At 36.5% G+C, this 18,124-nt stretch overlaps 1 protein-coding gene across 2 annotated transcripts in view; it reads right to left on the bottom strand.

Annotated features, from left to right (window-relative positions):
- AK5 (adenylate kinase 5) overlaps nt 1-18,124 on the bottom strand; it is a 100,079-nt gene that overhangs the window by 44,483 nt on the left and 37,472 nt on the right. The gene's annotated exons all lie outside the window — the stretch shown is intronic.

The following is an 18,124-nucleotide window of genomic DNA, read 5'->3' on the forward strand; positions in this document are numbered from 1 at the left end:
TGGTGATTAGCATAATTAACTTCTTTAATTTGCAAGTGAAAAACTTTCAGCAATTTCTGAATTGTCTGAAACAAATTTTTGTGACATGTACAATTTCTTCAAGTAGTTGAGCAAAACTCTTAGGAAAGAGTAAGTAATTTTGAAAATCCCCCACTTATAGAAAAGAAAGCTTTCCTCTCACTTAGTATCAGAAAGTGTAATGACTTAGTGATTAATTAAATCAGGAAAGAAAAGCTGATTTAAAATGGCAAATAATTAATTTCTTATGATTTTAACCTTCTTTTTCATTTATTCTATCTTTTGCCTGAATTCTGATACTGATTTTCCCAAGTTTTTTCCAGGCTCTGTCTGACAGGTTTCTTTTTACGGCCAGGTGACTGTGGCAGGGGGGAAGTCCTGCTACAGTGACATGCTTGACAGTGGGTTTGTGATTTTCCTTATTGTATTTATCCAGCTTCATTTATTTAGATCATCACTTTTTCAGATAGATGAAACTACTATAAATATCAATACATGGAGTTTTCTGACTGGCTCTTGAAATGGAGTTTGAAGGTCTGAGCCTGAGGGCCACTTAGAAGTTCATCCTGCAGCAGTCACCATCTGTGTGGGCAGACCTTTATCTAATCTCAAGAAATTTTTTTGCCATTTAGTGTTTGTCATAACTCAAAGCAGTTTAAAAAAATTTCTAAAGCAGAAATTTGTTTACGTATTAGAGGGATTACGTTTTAACTTCCATCAAAACCAAGGCTTGTGGAAGAACAGGTCTTAAATAAAGCTGTTGGGCTACTGTTGGGCAATTTATTATCGATACACAAAGAGCAGCTTTGGAATGTCCTTGTTGATAGGAAAAGAGTCCTCCTAACATAGACATATATCATCTTTGTGTGTATGTGTATGCATAAAACCCAGTAAATTGTAACCAGGTTGTGTCTGATCATTATTGTGTAGGTCATACCACACTTGGTGAGATGACAGGCTTGCTTTCTTATTAGCAGCATTCCTCTGAATAATCCAGTTCACCGTGAAAAAAACCACATGATCAATCTCAAAATGTTCTGAAGGTTCCAGGAATTTGAAATACCAACTTTCCTATTCAAAGAACACCAGCTGTGCTTCAGCATTCTGAAAAGTCTGGCTTTGTAATGAAAGCTTATATTGTCACCCCAAAAAAACCAATTATTTGAAGCTTGCACGTAGACTCAGTTTTCCCATCACAAAATAAGAATTGTAATACCCTGAGCCACAGGAAGGCAAGGTAGCTTCCATGGAGAAATTATTTTTGAAAGAAACTAAGTAACCTTGTGAGTTCTGTACTTCACTGAATTGTTAAATATTTTAAAATTAAATCCTTTGATAATTATTGGAAGCTTGTATAAAAGATAAATGGTACTCAAACAACCCTGGCCACACAGAACAAACACCAGTAAACCTTGTATTTTTAGCAGAACCTGTCTAAATCCACAGGTTGCTGAAAACAAATCCCTACTTGCTTCAATACATAGCTCTTTGCAACTAAGTCATGTTGGAGTATCTTTATGGATGTCTCAGTTTAATTATAGTCAAGGCCTATGTTTTATAGAAGTGTAATTTTATTAAATATTAACTCTATTGTTGGCTGCATTGATACAGTCTTTACCAGTGATGCAGGAAGAAGCAAGATGTTTCTTCCCTGTGTGGCCAAAGGGGTTTGAGGTCTGACCTTACTCTATGGCATTTCCCTCCGTGAGGCACTAATGGTGTTTTTGTTCTATGCTGTCTCTGTTTTGTTGGGGCAGGACAAGATTAGGGAGGACCTCAGCAGACAAGAGCATCACATTTCTTTAAGAAGCCAATCAAAATCTCTGAAAGGTTTCACAAACCTTCTTAAAGCATGTTTTGGGGCTATGGTTGGTTTTATTACTTTTAAAAGTAAATGATGACTGGCGTAATGATGAATTTTCGTGAAAGTTTATCTCATTTTCACATGAGTGTTGTTGAATCACAGAATTTGTTGCTGGCACAGTGTTATATAAAAATGATGAAAAATATTTTCTTGATCTTCTGCACTGTAAATAATTGCCCTAGGGAATGCAGGTGGTTGTTGCTGCTCGCAGACAGAAAATTATTAGTGTTTCTAAATAAGCGCCCAATAAATCCCAGCCAACAGAAGGAGCTTCACAGAAAAATTGTCTGAGTTACTGAAAATTGCAAATCTCACTGGTCCATGATGATAAATGAAAGTTTGGTAATACCATGTACATGTTAAAGAAAAAGGTGCAGAGATTTTTCCTCACAACAGTCAGGGGACAAACATCAAGGAAACTGCAGTTAACTAGAATTGTGGGTGAGGGTGTCATTCAGCCTCGCGCTGTCCCCTACGACCTGATTCACCTCCAATGAAACTGCTGGTTTTTGCAGGTGGTTTATCTAAAACATTCCCAAAATAGGGGGAGATCACACCAGCCTTTCAGACTTGAGTACAGGAAAGCTAGAAGGAAATCTGAGTGCAGCAGATTTGCAGGGAATTCTTATTTGTGCAGCTTGAAATACAGTTAGAAATGAAGAAAGCATGTAAAAACCCCAAACAAATTTACAGTTAAATAACATTTACAACAGTAGATGAAAATGTCCTCTATTTTAGAACATGATGGATCTCAGTGAAAAGAAAATAAGCCTTGTCCAAATTAAACATAACATAACACTGTGGTGTTTGGCACAGGGGTGAAAGCTCCTGGATGGTCAATGCAGTGCCAGTATCCATAGCTGATAAACTGGAGGGACTTCCAGACAGGCTATGAGAATGATCTGTTTCCTGTACCTTTCCATGGGAAAGAGAAATTTTAGAAGTTATTTTATCCAGAAGACCAAACTGTGAGTTGCGAGGATGAAGAAGCTCTTGCATGTGAGACAAATTCAGAATGGAAGCAAGCAGCAAAATTTATTCTGACATCACTGTCTTTACTGCTTAATTTATCACTATTTGCAGTGGTTTGAAAATTTTTTTATTGAAAATTTTTTATTTGAAAATTTTAGATTATTCCTAAAAAGAAAAATATTTTTAAAATTCAAATAAGAATTAATTCAGGGAAGTCTGCTCTACATAGCCAGAGCTGTCACTTCAGCTTTGTAATCCATTAACTAGATCCACGGAAGTGAAACACAATCATTGTTTAGGAAGTAGACAAATTACCCATATATTATCACCTGCAGCGAGGAACAATTTCTTCTTAAATAAAAAAAAGAGGTTTATCCATGGAGAAGAGAACATGGTTTCTTATATCATGGTTTTCCCATGCTTTTAAAAGAGATACCTAGTTTAGAAGGCAGATTGCACCACTGTCCCTTAAGTGTTGGTATTTTTGGTTGAAAAGTCGACAATTCTAGTAAAATAAAGAGATTCATAAGATTGAGCAAGTTACAAAAATTTTCAGGAGGCAGCAGCTACAAATGTAACAAGAACACACTGTTATTATGCATACTGATTTAGGCAGGGATTTGCTCCTGAAGGATGGAAAACAAGTAAGAACTAGTTCTATTTTACCCTTGGTAATACTAAAAGGTGAAATGAGACTTGAGGTATAGGTATTGCTTTACCATTTTTGGACACCCCCACAAAAATCTCTTCATTATTGTTGTTCCATCCCTAGTTTGCTTCTCTTAATAATTACAACTGACTTGTGCAGTTACTTCTGGAGAAAGCGGAAAAATCAAAAGAAAAACCCCAGCAACATGGGAAAACAGCAAAGAAATATATGAGGAAAAATATATAAGGTAGGATAATAACCATTGGGATGGGGGGTGAGAAAAATTAGTTGAAGCCTTGTATGGGAAAACCAATAAGCAGAGGCACTGAAATGAAGCTGGAATGTGCAGACTGGGAGTTCAGGGAACATCTCCTTATTACAAAGTATTTTTAATGATACACTTAAACAAAACCAAAAAAACATTCAAAACACCACAAAATGGTAGGGTGAGGACATAGGGGAGAGATATCTCTCTTTAACTTGTTCTCTATTTCTAATATTTTCATTCTTTTACATCAAATACTCTGAAATCTCAGATTAATTTTTATATTATATTTTTACCACATACGGAAGAAAAACTACAACTGAAATTACGCTACAGGTCATCAGTGATTTTTCAAATATTATGCAATTAGTAGAGGTCAAAAATTAGTATCAGAAATTTAGAAAAAAACTGAACTGGGGATATTAACACCATTATTAATATCCTAATATTCTGAGTTATCTAAAATAAACCTCTTACCACCTTATTTTTTTTACCACAGGAGTTCCAAAGAGGATTCATAAATAATTGCAGAGTCCTCCTACGTCTATCGTTAGTTTCTCAAGTTCCCCTTGTATCTAAGGATCTCTTGCTGTGAGTGCTACTTGTAAACAAGCGTGAGGGTGAATGTTCTCCAGCCCTGAGTGGAGCTGACAGTTCTGCAGCAGCTGCTGGTAGCTTTTCTGTATCCCAAACTCATTTACTCAAAATAGGTGCAATTCAAAACCACTAATTATGTGATTTTTGAACACATTAGGTGCATACACAGGCTCTTGTATGGTAAGAAAAAAAAAATTATTCCGTCAAATTCAAGTAACATCTTCGAGTAACATTAATGGTACTGAAATGACCCTCAAAAAAGACATGGTTATAACAGAAACTATCAGTTAATTTAACTGCCTTATACCACAAAATGTGAAAATATGAATGTGCACACTGATGCACCCAGACATTTTCCATTGTTTCTATTTTTCTGTTCACAGACCCTCTTCTATTAATTTGGCAGTGCATGAACAATGGAATTACTACAAAGGACAGGCTTGGGGATTTTTTCTTCTTAAAGCAATTTTCTCTTATTTCAAGCTAAACTGAAGAACTTAATGCCATGGCACACAAGTGTGGAGATGCTCTGCCAGTTTCCCTCCCTTCACAGTAAAACTGCTAAACCAGCTTTCATACTTGGAATATTGAACAGAGCAACAGCAAGGAAATGGTAACTCTCACCTGAAGAAACAATTAACAGTAGTAGAAGTAATAGCTTGTCTTTGTACATTTATGTGGAGTAACAGCTTTTGATAGGCAGACAGAGGGAGAACTTCTGTCTTTATGCTGTGATCCTTTCAGCAACACCCTGACTTACGTCAGTTTTCAGCTGATAATAATGAGCGCCTCGGGCAGTGTGGTGGCAAGAGATGATGGGAAAGACACCATGCAATTATAGGCCCTTGTAGAGCAGAAAGCAGACAAACTGAAGGAGGGTTGGATTTGATTGGGGGTGAGGGGAGAAATCCATAATTTGGTGGCATGGTAACAGAAAATTAATGGACTTGAGAGGATAAAGCAATTGCTTGTTTAATAGGGAAGCTGATGGTGCCACAGAGTGGGTTTGGAACATACATATTTTTCATAACACTAAGATGCAAAGCCTTTCTGCCTGTGCAGATATTAAAGAGCACTGGTTGGTTAATTTTTTTTCCCAATAAGGATATTCATCTGGAAGGCTGGTAACTATTATATGGAAAGCAAATATATTGCTCTTTTATTAATAAAATCATTTTTGCATCATGTTCTCCATTCCTTAGAGGGACTCTGAGCTTCCAGTAGGCATTATCCTCCACCATTTTTGTATCTCTAACTTTTTAAACCTGAAGTCAGTTTAACACAGTCAGTAATAAACAATTCAAAATGTTTCAGCCATTTCTCTATGCTACTATGACCCCTACCATAAATATTCTATTTATCTTGGAAATTTTCATCAGGAATCAGAACCAAATTAGGCAGCATATGCATTATTTTACATAGCATTTAAAAGGACATGATTTGCATGTGTTTGTTCTGGGTTATCTGACTTGTCAGATAATTTACTTATAGCAGGAACTTTTCAAGCTATAAATACAGCCAGCATCTCTGCATATAAACTCTGTGTGCCTATTCACTTTGCAAATCATTGAAAACTTGCACCCTGACATGTATTACATCTGTTCAGCAGCTTCTATAGCAAAGTCAACTATATTAATTATTTTTGAAGATTAACTGAAGTGAAAGAAATGCTTTAGTATATGCACGTATAGAGATCTTTTCTACCTTGGAAGCACAAACACTTACTTTTCATTATTTAAAAAAATATCCATTCCACTGTTGGAGTAATCTTCATTATGTGTTTACTTTTTAAAGGAAATTGCTTTTAAAGAGTCAAATGGTATTACAGAGAAACAGAACAGTGGTGCTGAGCATCCAGACAGATCACTTCTGAAGAGCTTGAATGGAAAACTTAATTATGGTCTGAGTTAGGAGATGCTCCATGAATTATTTTTTACTCTTTTCCTGTAGAACCCAGGAAAACATTCAGCCGGAGGGAGAAATCATCTTACTCTCTACCTCCACTGGGTCTAGAATAAATTGTTTGATTTTTTACTTTAATGTGCCTAACCCCAAAGGAAGGGGAAAGACATTACTGATTACAGAGAGTCAGATATGACTTGAAGCTGTCCAAATCCTCACACAGCTTTAACAGCCCTCTGCAAAATCTTTTCGTATTTACCAGAGCTCAGTGATGCTGCAATAATGAAGCATTAATGTAAAATTCAGTATTTTGAAACGTAGGCAAAGGGCAGAGAGGTACAAACAAGTGGCATGAAGCTCAGTCAGTAACAGCTGTAATTGTCACTTTGCTTTCTACAGCTCAGTGACATTACAGAAAGATCTAGAATTACCCAGCTCTTCCCCAAATGCCTTTGGTTTTTCTTTCCACAATAATAATGCTTGTCTTCCAGTAGTTTTTCTTCCACCTTTATCTATGAGGACTTCTATGAGGCTTGGATGTGCCCTTGTTCTTCAGATTGAACTCTTTGGGAGCAAACCAGTTAAGGATCAGTTTCTATAGCACAATTCCCTTATTTCTTCCTGTACCCTCTGAGGTGAGTACTGGAATGTTCTCATTCCCAGAGCACCTAGCTCAGTGAAACAGCTCTGACCACCAATATGTTCAAATAAATTCTTTCCTCATTACCCTTTTTTTTTTTAATACTGAGTGCAACAACACTTCTCAGGCAGAATGAGTCCTATAACTACATTACAATAACCAGTACTTTTGTGTGTAGAGAGACTTTTCTTGATTAAAGATTTAAAAAATATGTTTTCCCCTGCCTGCAGAGCTCCTGTGTCACTCTTCCTTTCGTTTTAAACAAAATCAAATAATTTTCTAACATCAGCTCCCACAGCATGTACAAATCAAAGACAGGCACCCTGAATAAATATACAGAGACACTGGCTTCCCCAAAAGGCCCAACAAGCAACAACTGTAATTCAAATAAGAAAACAACAACAACAACAACAAAATTAGAAAAACTCAGAAATAAAAGACATTTCTTCCTATAAATACTATTTTCTTCTATTGACAGCTTGCAATTTATTTCAAAGAAAAACACGGATGCTGCTGCCAAATATAGCCAAATATTTCCCTTTCAAGATCAATAGCATTTCTCCTGTTGGCTTTTGTGGAAGAGATTCTGAATGCAAAATACTAAAATATTGTTGTCTGGTCTTTTACTGTTAGTGGATTTCATAACAATTATTATGAAAAATATAATTTTTGCCTATGTATCATCATAATTTTCTAAGGAAGAATGTTACCATCTGAAAGCTAACAAAAAGAGTCCTGAGTTAATTTCAGCTGCAAATTTAGCCAGTTATTCAAGCACGAGGACTAATGACTCAGCTGCAAGAACAAGCATAGGGTAACCCATAGGCTTAAACACCAGAGGATGTGGGTGTTCCATATGCAAAATCTGCATTTAATTCAAGAAATAATGTGACATTTTTAGTCATCTACGACCTTAGCAACACAAATAATTTAATATCCAATAGTTGTAGATTTTCAAAATGGAATTTCACACTGTAAGAAAAGGAACATTTGAAAATTTTTGGCTTTTCTATTTTCCTCGGAAGACAAACATAAATTTTAACTCCCAGCTGCACGGTTCCTGTGTATTTAACTAAATTCTGAACCCAGGATAAGCAGCATTTCCACTGGTGGTCTCTATATGAACAAACATTGTAAATGGTTTTGGAATCCTTGATAATAAGCCCTCCCTTGGTCATTTTCAGCTGAAAAGTACTAAATTTTCATGAAATAAATTATTTCTCTCTAGAAGTAGGACTTGTATCAAAGAGGATAATATTCAGCAGATGTCAGTCTGGGTCCAGGATGGGCTCATAAAGCCAACTTCCAATTCTGCTGCTGCAGGAAGAACATGAGTTTGTTTCCTGCAGCAAGAAGTGAGCCACTTCTATTTTAATTTCTGTACCAGAAAGTTCTGTTTTGACATCTAAATTATTGGAGCATGTTGTTTCAGAGCAAAAAGGAGACTACTTGATTTATAAATGAAAGCTGGCAAGCTAAGGAGATACTGACAGAAACTATTGCTTTAGTCATCACGGAATATGACATTCTCGCATCTAGCATGTATTTTTTGGAAATAAATGTAGGACAAAATCCCACATGATTATGTAGGCTGAAAGCATTTTTTAAATATCATAAAAAATGTGGATGAAGTGGAACTGATTGACATAATTTATTTAACTTTTTTAAAGCTTTTGACAATATTTCTTCCCAGAGGCTATTAAATGAAATATAATTTTAGGGAAGCCCTAAATAATAGAATTAATTTATTTTTAAAAGCATGATAAATGTCCAATGGATGTCTTGGCACAGACAATGGCCAATATATTGATCAGAAAAATGGAAAGTACAAATCAGAGAACTCACCTTCACTATGGAAATGAAGTCTGAGAAGGGATAGGGATGTGGAAAAGAAAGGCATGTAATCCGACAATGATGTGTGTTGCAGGAGAAAAATGAAAAAAAAGACCCAGGAAAGATCAAAATGAAGCCTCTGGAATCTTTCCTTTATTAGAATTTCATAACTTTCCCTTGGGTTGTTTGTTTGAGCTAAGTGCTTTACAGAATACCCGAAACTCTAACACTTGGGGTCTAATACCATAGTACTAATACATTGTTAAAGTATAAATTATTTATTGCGAAAGCAAGCTAAGCAACCTATATGGAGTATTCATAAATTTTATCTATAAAAACTGCTATAACTGATCTTTCCTTCAATTGACGCAGAAAATTAGAGCTTTTGATATTCTAAACCAGAATCCACCACTTTACATTCACTTAACAGTAATTATTTTATAATTGGGGGTTTTCTCTGTATTAAAATAGTTTTGGCTACTGCTCTCCATCACTGCAGCTCCTTCACCATTGCTCTGTTTTTCTCTTGGATGAGATAGATCATGGTGTTCCTCATACTGTGGTTGTTTGGCTGTTTTCAATGTCAGCTGGTAAAAGAGTAGTCAGAGAAATATCTGTGAAGTGTCCACCTTTCCATTTGCTGCCTAGTGCTAGAATGGGTAGTTCTCACTGTTTCAACCCTTGACTGCTTTAGCAGAATAAGCTCAATCTTACAGCTGTATAGTGGTATTAATTTCTACTGGGATCCTGGCAAAACATGGGCAACGAATTACAAAATTAAGTGCATTCAAAGTGTTTGTTTTTGTAATATAAACCAGCTAAAAGTACACGGAAGGTCTGCCTCTCTCTGTCAACCTTCCCCAGTATTGTAGTAATGACTAGAAATAATAGCTATTTAGAAAATTTAGCAACCTTATGTTGTTTTTTATTTACCTTAAGATAACAAATGTGTGATTTATGTTTGCCTTTATTATTAAAATTTTACCACTGCTAAAAAAATTATTAAAACCATTCATGTGATCCAGCGTGAATGCATAGGCTCTGGACCCTGGCACTTACAGACCTTGGAAAACAGGAACTTAGTCTTCAGTTTTAATATATTCAGCAAATGTAAGAAGTGCTAAAAGCAATTTGTAGGGGTAGAACAAGTTTGTTATTAAGTTTTTTGATGTTTAGTTTTGATCATTTATGAAGGCTTAAAGATATCTTCTACTGCTCTTTTTTTCCTGTTTACAGTTCTAATGAAATAGAATACATTACAGAAATTGAAGATTTGTTTACTTTTGCAGTGAAACTACTTAAAGTGGAAGAAAAGACAGTGTGAATACATCCCAATTTTTTTTGAATGTGAAAGGGATTGGGGGGGGATTTTCTGATCCTACTCTCCTACCTGGTTTAAGCTGCAGTGAGAGAGACAACTAAATATTTTGAATGTTCCTTTCTCTTTCTATAATTTTTTTGCTTTAATTTCAAATAAAATTACTTGGATCATCTGACAGCAAAAATATGTTTCAACAAAAAAATGTTTAAATGGAGTCCCATGGAAAATATCTTAATTAGTAATCATTAATACAATTCAAATTATCTCCTTTTGCATATCATAAATCTTATTAGATCTTGCAATTCTTACAGAGTATTATATCAAAGATTAATAATTTTTTTCAGTCTAAGAGTCACCATCTTCTCCAATAAGCATCATAAATATTAAGCAGGAAGTACCAATACTCATTCAATCTAAAAGTGGACTTGTGATAATTTATAGAACCAAAACCAAGATTTGCAGAGTTTTCAAGACAATTCAGGTATGCTAGTTCTTAAAATTAGTTTTCAAAAACTTTAGTTCAAACAATGACTACATTTCATACAGCCATTATTGCTACAAAGGAAATAAAATTTCCTTTAGTTTGTACTATAGTGTTCTAGCTCCCAGAAACTTCTGGAAGTCAGTGTCCGAACTCCCAGAAAACTGTAGTCTCTTATTTGATTCTATTAGTTCTGAGAGTAGTCTCTACTAAAAAGGAAGAAAAATAATTTGGGGGCAGATCCTAATTATTTGTAAAGCTTACTCCCTATTAAAATTATGCCAAGGGAGATGGGGAACTGACTAAATGCAAATACTTCATAAAACAAAAGATCTTGTAGACCTTTCTACACTGAACAGAATAGCCCCCATTTCCTTCAAAAGCCCTTCAGCAGATCTTAGCATGTTGCTGCCCTCCTCCTCCCTCCGGTGTGGGAGTCAAGAGCCTGCAGAGAGCCCATTAGCTGCTGGCTCTGCAAGCACTTGCTGTTGCACAGCAGCTAATTGAGCTCAACACTCTCCTGCCCTGTGTAATGAGAGCCTTGGTACCCGCCTGTATTTCATTTATAGTGGGTTCCCTACATGCCCTCCTCTCAGACCAGCACAACTTCTGTAAATACAGAAATAGTCATTGGAGTTTGGTGAGACACTCTCTACATGCTTATTCTCATCCCTACTCCAGTGAAGAAGTTCTCACAAGCTTCTATTCCTGCTTAAGACTTTTTTATTTGTCCTTTTTCATCCTCAAGCCAAATTATGTTCTCTCAAAAAGGTTAGATTTAGACCTTGTTTCATATGTCAAATATCAGTTATCTTCCAGTAAATCTTTTTCCAAGGCACTTTTTTTTTTTAAATCAGAAAGTTGCTTGTACAATTCATGGGGAAAAAGGGAATCTTGCAGTTTTGTTTGAACTTTGCTCAATGTAAAAAGAGCAACTGTAACCTTTAACCCTAAAGAATAATTAATATTTACAAGGTATGTTATCAGATTGGGGCTGTAAAAAATTGTTGTGCAGCCTTAACAAGAAGCTATGAAATAAATTCTTTCAGAAGTCCCCACTAACATGAGTGGTTGTTAAGCTAAGTGTTGCAGCACAGACATCTTCCCAAGAAAACTGATGTGGTTTCTGTTGCCAAGTGCTGACCTAACCTATGAGCGAATACTCAGATTTGTTTAACTTACTCTCTATTACACTCACCCTACTAAATTTAGTGATTTTTCTGAGGAGTGGTCTCCTGGCTGTAGTTCAAGGATATAATGAATAGTTCTTAAAACCAAACTCATTTCAGAATTCACATGGCTCCTGACCCTCTTTCTAAAGATCAAAAGATATGAGGGAACATTAAATGCATAAATGAAGAAAACCCTCTGTTCACAGTACTGGAATTGAGCTCATTTGTGTCTTGCACCCCATGAACAGGGTCAGAGATGAAAGCTAAAGTACCCACAAAACCTTTAATGGCCATTACAGCAGACTGAGGCGACATACAGAGCCTGACAGAGAGCGGAGAGAAAGTTCTTGTAAAAGAAACAGATATGACCTGTCTTGGGGTTATGTGAATCTGTATTATGTAGAATCCATTCAGTGAAATTCTTGCAGTAAGGTGCAGATACAAAGAAGATTGCTGGATATTTTTTTCAGTGTCTTATGGATCAATAAATTTAATAAGCAACTTGACTAAAAGCTGTATTGCCCACATTCTAGGTTCCCTTTTAGAAAGGACTCCACCTTTACAGAGAGGTCTGTTCTTTTCAGTAGAGCAGACCAAAAAAAGCCTAGAAGGCAGGACATGGCAGGAAACTAGGAAAGTGTATTTTCAAATTGCCTAATTGGCATCTTGCAGTGGTAGGAGAGGGAGACGACCTTGGCATTAGAAAAACTATAGTATTACCAAAATACAATGGATGGTATAATATAAGAAAAGACAAGACCTGGCATGCTAGACAGAGCAGAGAATTTTGAAGTACTGCTATTGAAAACATGAATGTGAAGCTTCAATTTGACATTCTGATTAAAGACAGGAGGAGAAATTCAGAGGAGTACATAATGAAAAAATGTTCAGATTTGCCTAAAAACAATGCAGTTTTAGCAATTTTATTTTTAACAAAACAGATCAAGGGGTAGCATATATATGAACAGTCCTAGATATAAATAACTGATCGTAGCAAGTTACAGTGAAAAGATGCCACATTTTATGCATTAAGTTCTTTATTTCTTTTACCATGATTGGTATGACTGACTGTTGGCACAAAAAGAGATGAACAGTTGAGAATGGAGACAACAGTTTTTCCTTCACAGAAAATGCCAATAATTTTGACTTCAGTGTCATAGTTATGTCTTGTGAGGCTTCTTTTCCTGTTTCATTATTTAAGTAGATTACTGAATTTCAGAATGTGATATGGTGACAACAAAGTAAATAGGTAATTTTATTCACTGGCTATTAATGAAACAAACTGCAATACTATATAAGATAGAAAGATACAAATGTCAACCCTGGAAGTAGGAAAGATGATAACTGAGCCAAAGGATACAGAAGCATATATGGTTATAGCAAAGACAAACTACACAGGATTCACCAGAGAGTCTTTGCCAAGAATTTTAGGTTACGTCTACATGGTAAAAAGCGATGCAGTGTCGAGATGTTCATACTAACACTACATGATGTACCACAGTTATAAGCAACACAAAATAGCCATGTACGTGGTTATCTGACGTGTAAGTATCAGTGAATGTAAGGAGCGAGGATATATTACTTCAGTCAAGTGCTGAGTTAACACAGTAGTGGTGTTTTCCTAATTATGAAGAATTTCATGCAGTTCTTCAAGGCACTGTTTGGTAGATACTCTTTAGCCGCATTAGGAAAAATAAAAAGTCCTCCAAACAGCTATCAGAAATGATCAAAAGGATATTCTGCAATGGGGAAAATGCCCTAGGGGAAGGCTGTAGTTCTCACTTCAGTGCTGTCTAGTGCAGTGTGTACCCTGAGTCACACAATGGATGAGTAACTTTTCAGCTTTCTCAGTTCTCCACCAACACTGTAGCTGCATCTAACCCTGTTAAGCCTAAATAAGACTCCAGAATGCTGGAGAAAAATGACAGAAGCCCATAATGTCAAGAACATCAGACTTTCTGCTGACAGTTTTGACATTTAAATGGCTTCCATCGTTACAATATATGAGCATTCACAAATCTGAATAAATGTATCTTTATGATGCATTAAAAAATAAGAAAGTGGAATCTTTTAGGTCTCCCTTCTATTCCAGGATACATCTGCAGGAGAGAAGGAACAGGAGCAAATGTTCAAATACTTCCAAAATGGTACTGGATTGGATTACTAGAAGCCAGTTCACTCAGTCTCATTTTGCCCTTTGAATCAAAGTTGAGAATAGCATGGCAGGAAAAACGTTCAGTTGCCACTTGCATAAGGAAACAAAAGTAGTTAATAACAGATAAAGACAGCTACTTCGATGCTATAAGCAATGATAGGTTCAGGAAATAAGGATGTTAAATACTGGGACTGTAGAGCACAAGCTCCCAGATGTAGTAACATTTTAATAGGACTGTGAGTGTGAGAGCTGAAAGACCACCTTGATTCTACTGAAGTAGCAACTTTCATGAGTTAATATGCAAATTTTCTCCGCCAAATGGCAGCAAAGTGGTTTTGCCATAAAATCAAGAAGTCACTGACTATAAACTTTTCACAGGGAAGATGCACCGGTGGCAATTAGAGCTGGAAATCATTTATGGGACTTTGGGTAAGAAATTGCTATTTTATTGTTTACAGCAATGCAGGGCTGAAATGAAGCTTTGGTTCTTCAGTTGGATGTTCACAAAATCAGCTGTGGTTTAGGACAGAAAAATTTGCTTATGGATGATAGATATTTTTGATTCAATACAAAAGGTCTTCCCAGAGAAAAGATATTTTTTCCAAGTGGGTTTCTTAATATATCTCATCTAAATAAGAAAAATTAATCTTCTTTAAGCATCACTTTAACTACAAGAACGAAATTAGAAGCTGCTATTTACCCAAGGGACACAGCTTAATTACCTTAAGATGAACTGTTTAAAATAACTTGAAGAATATTTAGGACATGTTATTTTAAATATCTCTTACAGTTCATTCCTCTGCATGATAACTTCACTTAATTACTTATCTCAGCTTTAGTTTCAGATCTGTAAAAAACCCCTCTGTTAATTTTAAACATGTATCAGCTTTCACAGTGCCAGAAATGGATAAAATCTGGGATAGTATGGCTGTCAAAACCAGCACTCCCTCTGTCTTTCTGGAGTTCCTCCATCCCCTTAGCTCAGGCACTCATCACTGCCTAATTCTATAGCCAGACTGGTCAAAGTTTATTCCTTTTTTTCAAAGTCATTTACTTCATTCAAGCCACTGGGTGTACAAAAGGCAGGGTTTCAGAAAGCTGGTACCTATTCAAATCATCATACTTCTAAAGTTAGAAAAGAACACAGTGTTGCACTGATTCTATTCACCTCAGCAAAGAATTTCTACCCTCAAGGTTTCTCTGCATGCTTCTATGTACACAGATGGCAAGTTTCCAGCCTTGGTCATTCTCTGGCAGACACTGGTATTTCTGATATACTTGTTGACATAAACCATAAAATGGGAGCCTGAAAATATTTTGAAGCTTGGAAGTGTTTATGATGCACATGCTTCTATATATGCACAAATTACTCATCTATAGTTCCCATATAAAATGTGCATATATTTACAAACTGTTTACACTCATTTCTAGATAAAATTTATGTACCTTCTTGGTGTGTTCTTCAAGATCTCACAAAACAATAACACATAAATAGTGTTGAGATGCAGTGTAAAACCTAGCAGAGATTAGAACATGTGTAAACTTTCTCTAGTTCAGCAGTGTTACAGGAAACAGAGGTTCTTTCTCATAGCCCAGTTTTTCTGCAAAAGAGCTATCAAATATAAGAGAGACACAGAAAACCTTAATTTTCAGTAGCAGTTTTCCATGACTGCAGAGCTCTGGTTAGTTGTTCTAGGCTTCAACTTATCTTTCACTGCTTTGAATCACCAAAAAATGAAAAAGCGACAGTCATTATTTCCCATCCCACCTCTAATTTTCCTGTACAGCAATTTAAAAATTATCATATAACCATATACATTCATGGAGCCAGATAAAGACTTACCATACTGTAAACCAGAGGAAGACTCCTGACTCTCAAACAAAATGTCTGGTCTCAAGGTTCCCACAAACAGCTGCCTACATTCCTTGTTAGATTTGAAAATTTCCTAAAACTTTGAAGGTTTGCTCCAGATGCTCAAGACTATCTGGGCTCCTCTTCGCACATCCACTTGGTCATGCCCAAGAAGCCAGAAGTACCCTGAAGGTCCTGTGTAGTAGTCAGGTTAAAAACATATCTAAAATGTTCCTGAAAGACTGTGCTTATGGCTGCTGTATTTTTAAAACTAATGAGAGGCATCTGAAAATATTTTGGTGGCATTGGGCCAATCAATAGGGAATCTCAGCTCAGTACCCTCTAGAAAACAAAGCCAGTTCAAATCCCCATCTCCGACCCGTGGGGAGAAAGGCCATGCTCAGATACCAATGAGGATACATTTGAGGGAAACCATTCCTGCCAAGTCTGTATCACTTTGCAGCCGAGGATCCAAGATCCAGGCATCAGATGGCACGTAAATGAGATTCTTAGGGAATCTGCAGCAGGGAGGTGAGAGCACACGGGGGAGGTGGTGGCTAACAGTCCCTATTCCTAGCATCACTTCAGGGAAGGAGGAGTGGGATTTTTAAAATTTTGTTTTTAACGATTTTTTAATGCAAAAACTGCATGGACGCGCGCAAATATCACCACCATGAAAACAAAGGCATCCGGTGTTCTGCCAGCATCTGCCACCAGATGCACGTTCCTCCACTGAGGAGAAGATTCTCTGAGTTGGGTTGTGGTCTGGGAGACATCCCTGGCAGAGGCTGCCTAAAGGACTGCAGGACCCACATTTCTCCAGGGACAAGCCCAAAATTAAAGAAAGAATGAGTAAGTGCAAATCTTTTGGAATGAGCATTCAGAAGCAGATAAATAAAAAGCCCAAACCAACACCTCAAGTTGGGCAGATGTATGACAACAGAGAAACTTTAGAAATGAACTATAACTGGTATTTTTGTCAGCATTTTGGTAAGTCACAGCCTTTAGATAAAGTTCATGTCAATGTGCAAGTTCTATAGCAAAACTTCTTTTTTAAACAAAACGAGAAAAAATTTATATAACACAGTTCTGTGGGGAATTTTTCTGTGACAGTTGACAGCCATTAGGCTTGTTTGATGCTTATGAGGGCAGACAGCTACTTGCCTCACCCGCAACTGTTTAACTTCTAAATTCGTACTCAAAATCCATTTCCAGCTTCAGCTACTTTTTCTGGGTTCTCTTCACTTCTCTGACTAATCTGAATGTCATTTTAATGTTTTCATAAGCATGGTAAATTCCCTAAAAGGACAAGTGGGACAATGAAGATATCAGAGAAATATGCATTTCAAGGATGCCACAGGATGCTGTCCTGTTCTGGCTGTTTAAATAAGGACCAGAACCTTCTTCTAATGCTTCGTATTTTTGTCTCACTACAGCCAGTCTTTTATTTTTTCCCCTTAAAAGAACATAGACTTATTAACGTAACAAGGTTGACACTGCAGCTCTAAGATTATGTAGAATCATTGTCAATAAGGCAGACTGGACAAAATCCTGCCTCCAGTAAGAGAAACTTCTACTGCTGTGACGATGAGCTCTGTAAACTTTTTTCTCTAGACCAAGGGATATGTTCTACAAAGAACAGCTAAGCTCTCTGAGAGCAGCTTTAATACCTGTTGACCAAAAGATTTTTGTAACCCAATGATGTCTTCTCCAAGAATTACACCATCATCTATAGTGGATTACAGTCCACGCAAACAGGAGATTTGGAAATTTCAGTGTCCTGAAAAGAACTGAAGTCCTCTGCTAAACATTAGAGTACGTGAGGTCACCTATGTACTTACATGCTCTCCCTCCTATAACTTAATCTAACTAATATCTCCCCACCACCACCACCAGGTAATTTGTATGCAGTTATTGTCTAGGTAAACAGTACATAGCGTTTTAATATTTGTTAAAAGTTACTGAAACAGTAAATGGCAGCATATGCATCTATTTACATACTCCCTGTCCAATATTGTGTTATTATAGTCTTGATACCTTCTGAATTTAAATTTGAGTTAAGTTAGGTTCTGATTTGTTAGACTACTGGCAGATTGCTAAAATGAATTTTAAACACAGACTTTGTGTTCATGAAAATATCGCATATTTACTTCTGTTAATTGTAATGAACTTTACAAATCATTATTCCAAAGAGGGAGTTTTTCAGAAAGGACAGAATTGTATTTCCCTATTTCTTAGAGGTACAGAAGGGGGGGGCCTCACTTCTTTCCTTAAAAACAGACACCAGGATCAGACTGTGAGAGCAGGTACACCATCCACAGACTAGGAACATAAGGCATACAGAGCACCAAACAAGTACAACCTGGGTACTGTAGAAAATTCTCAAAGGTCATGTGAAAAAAA

The sequence above is a fragment of the Corvus hawaiiensis genome, chromosome 9 (genome assembly GCF_020740725.1).
Source record: "Corvus hawaiiensis isolate bCorHaw1 chromosome 9, bCorHaw1.pri.cur, whole genome shotgun sequence".
Classification (NCBI taxonomy): Eukaryota; Metazoa; Chordata; class Aves; order Passeriformes; family Corvidae; genus Corvus; species Corvus hawaiiensis.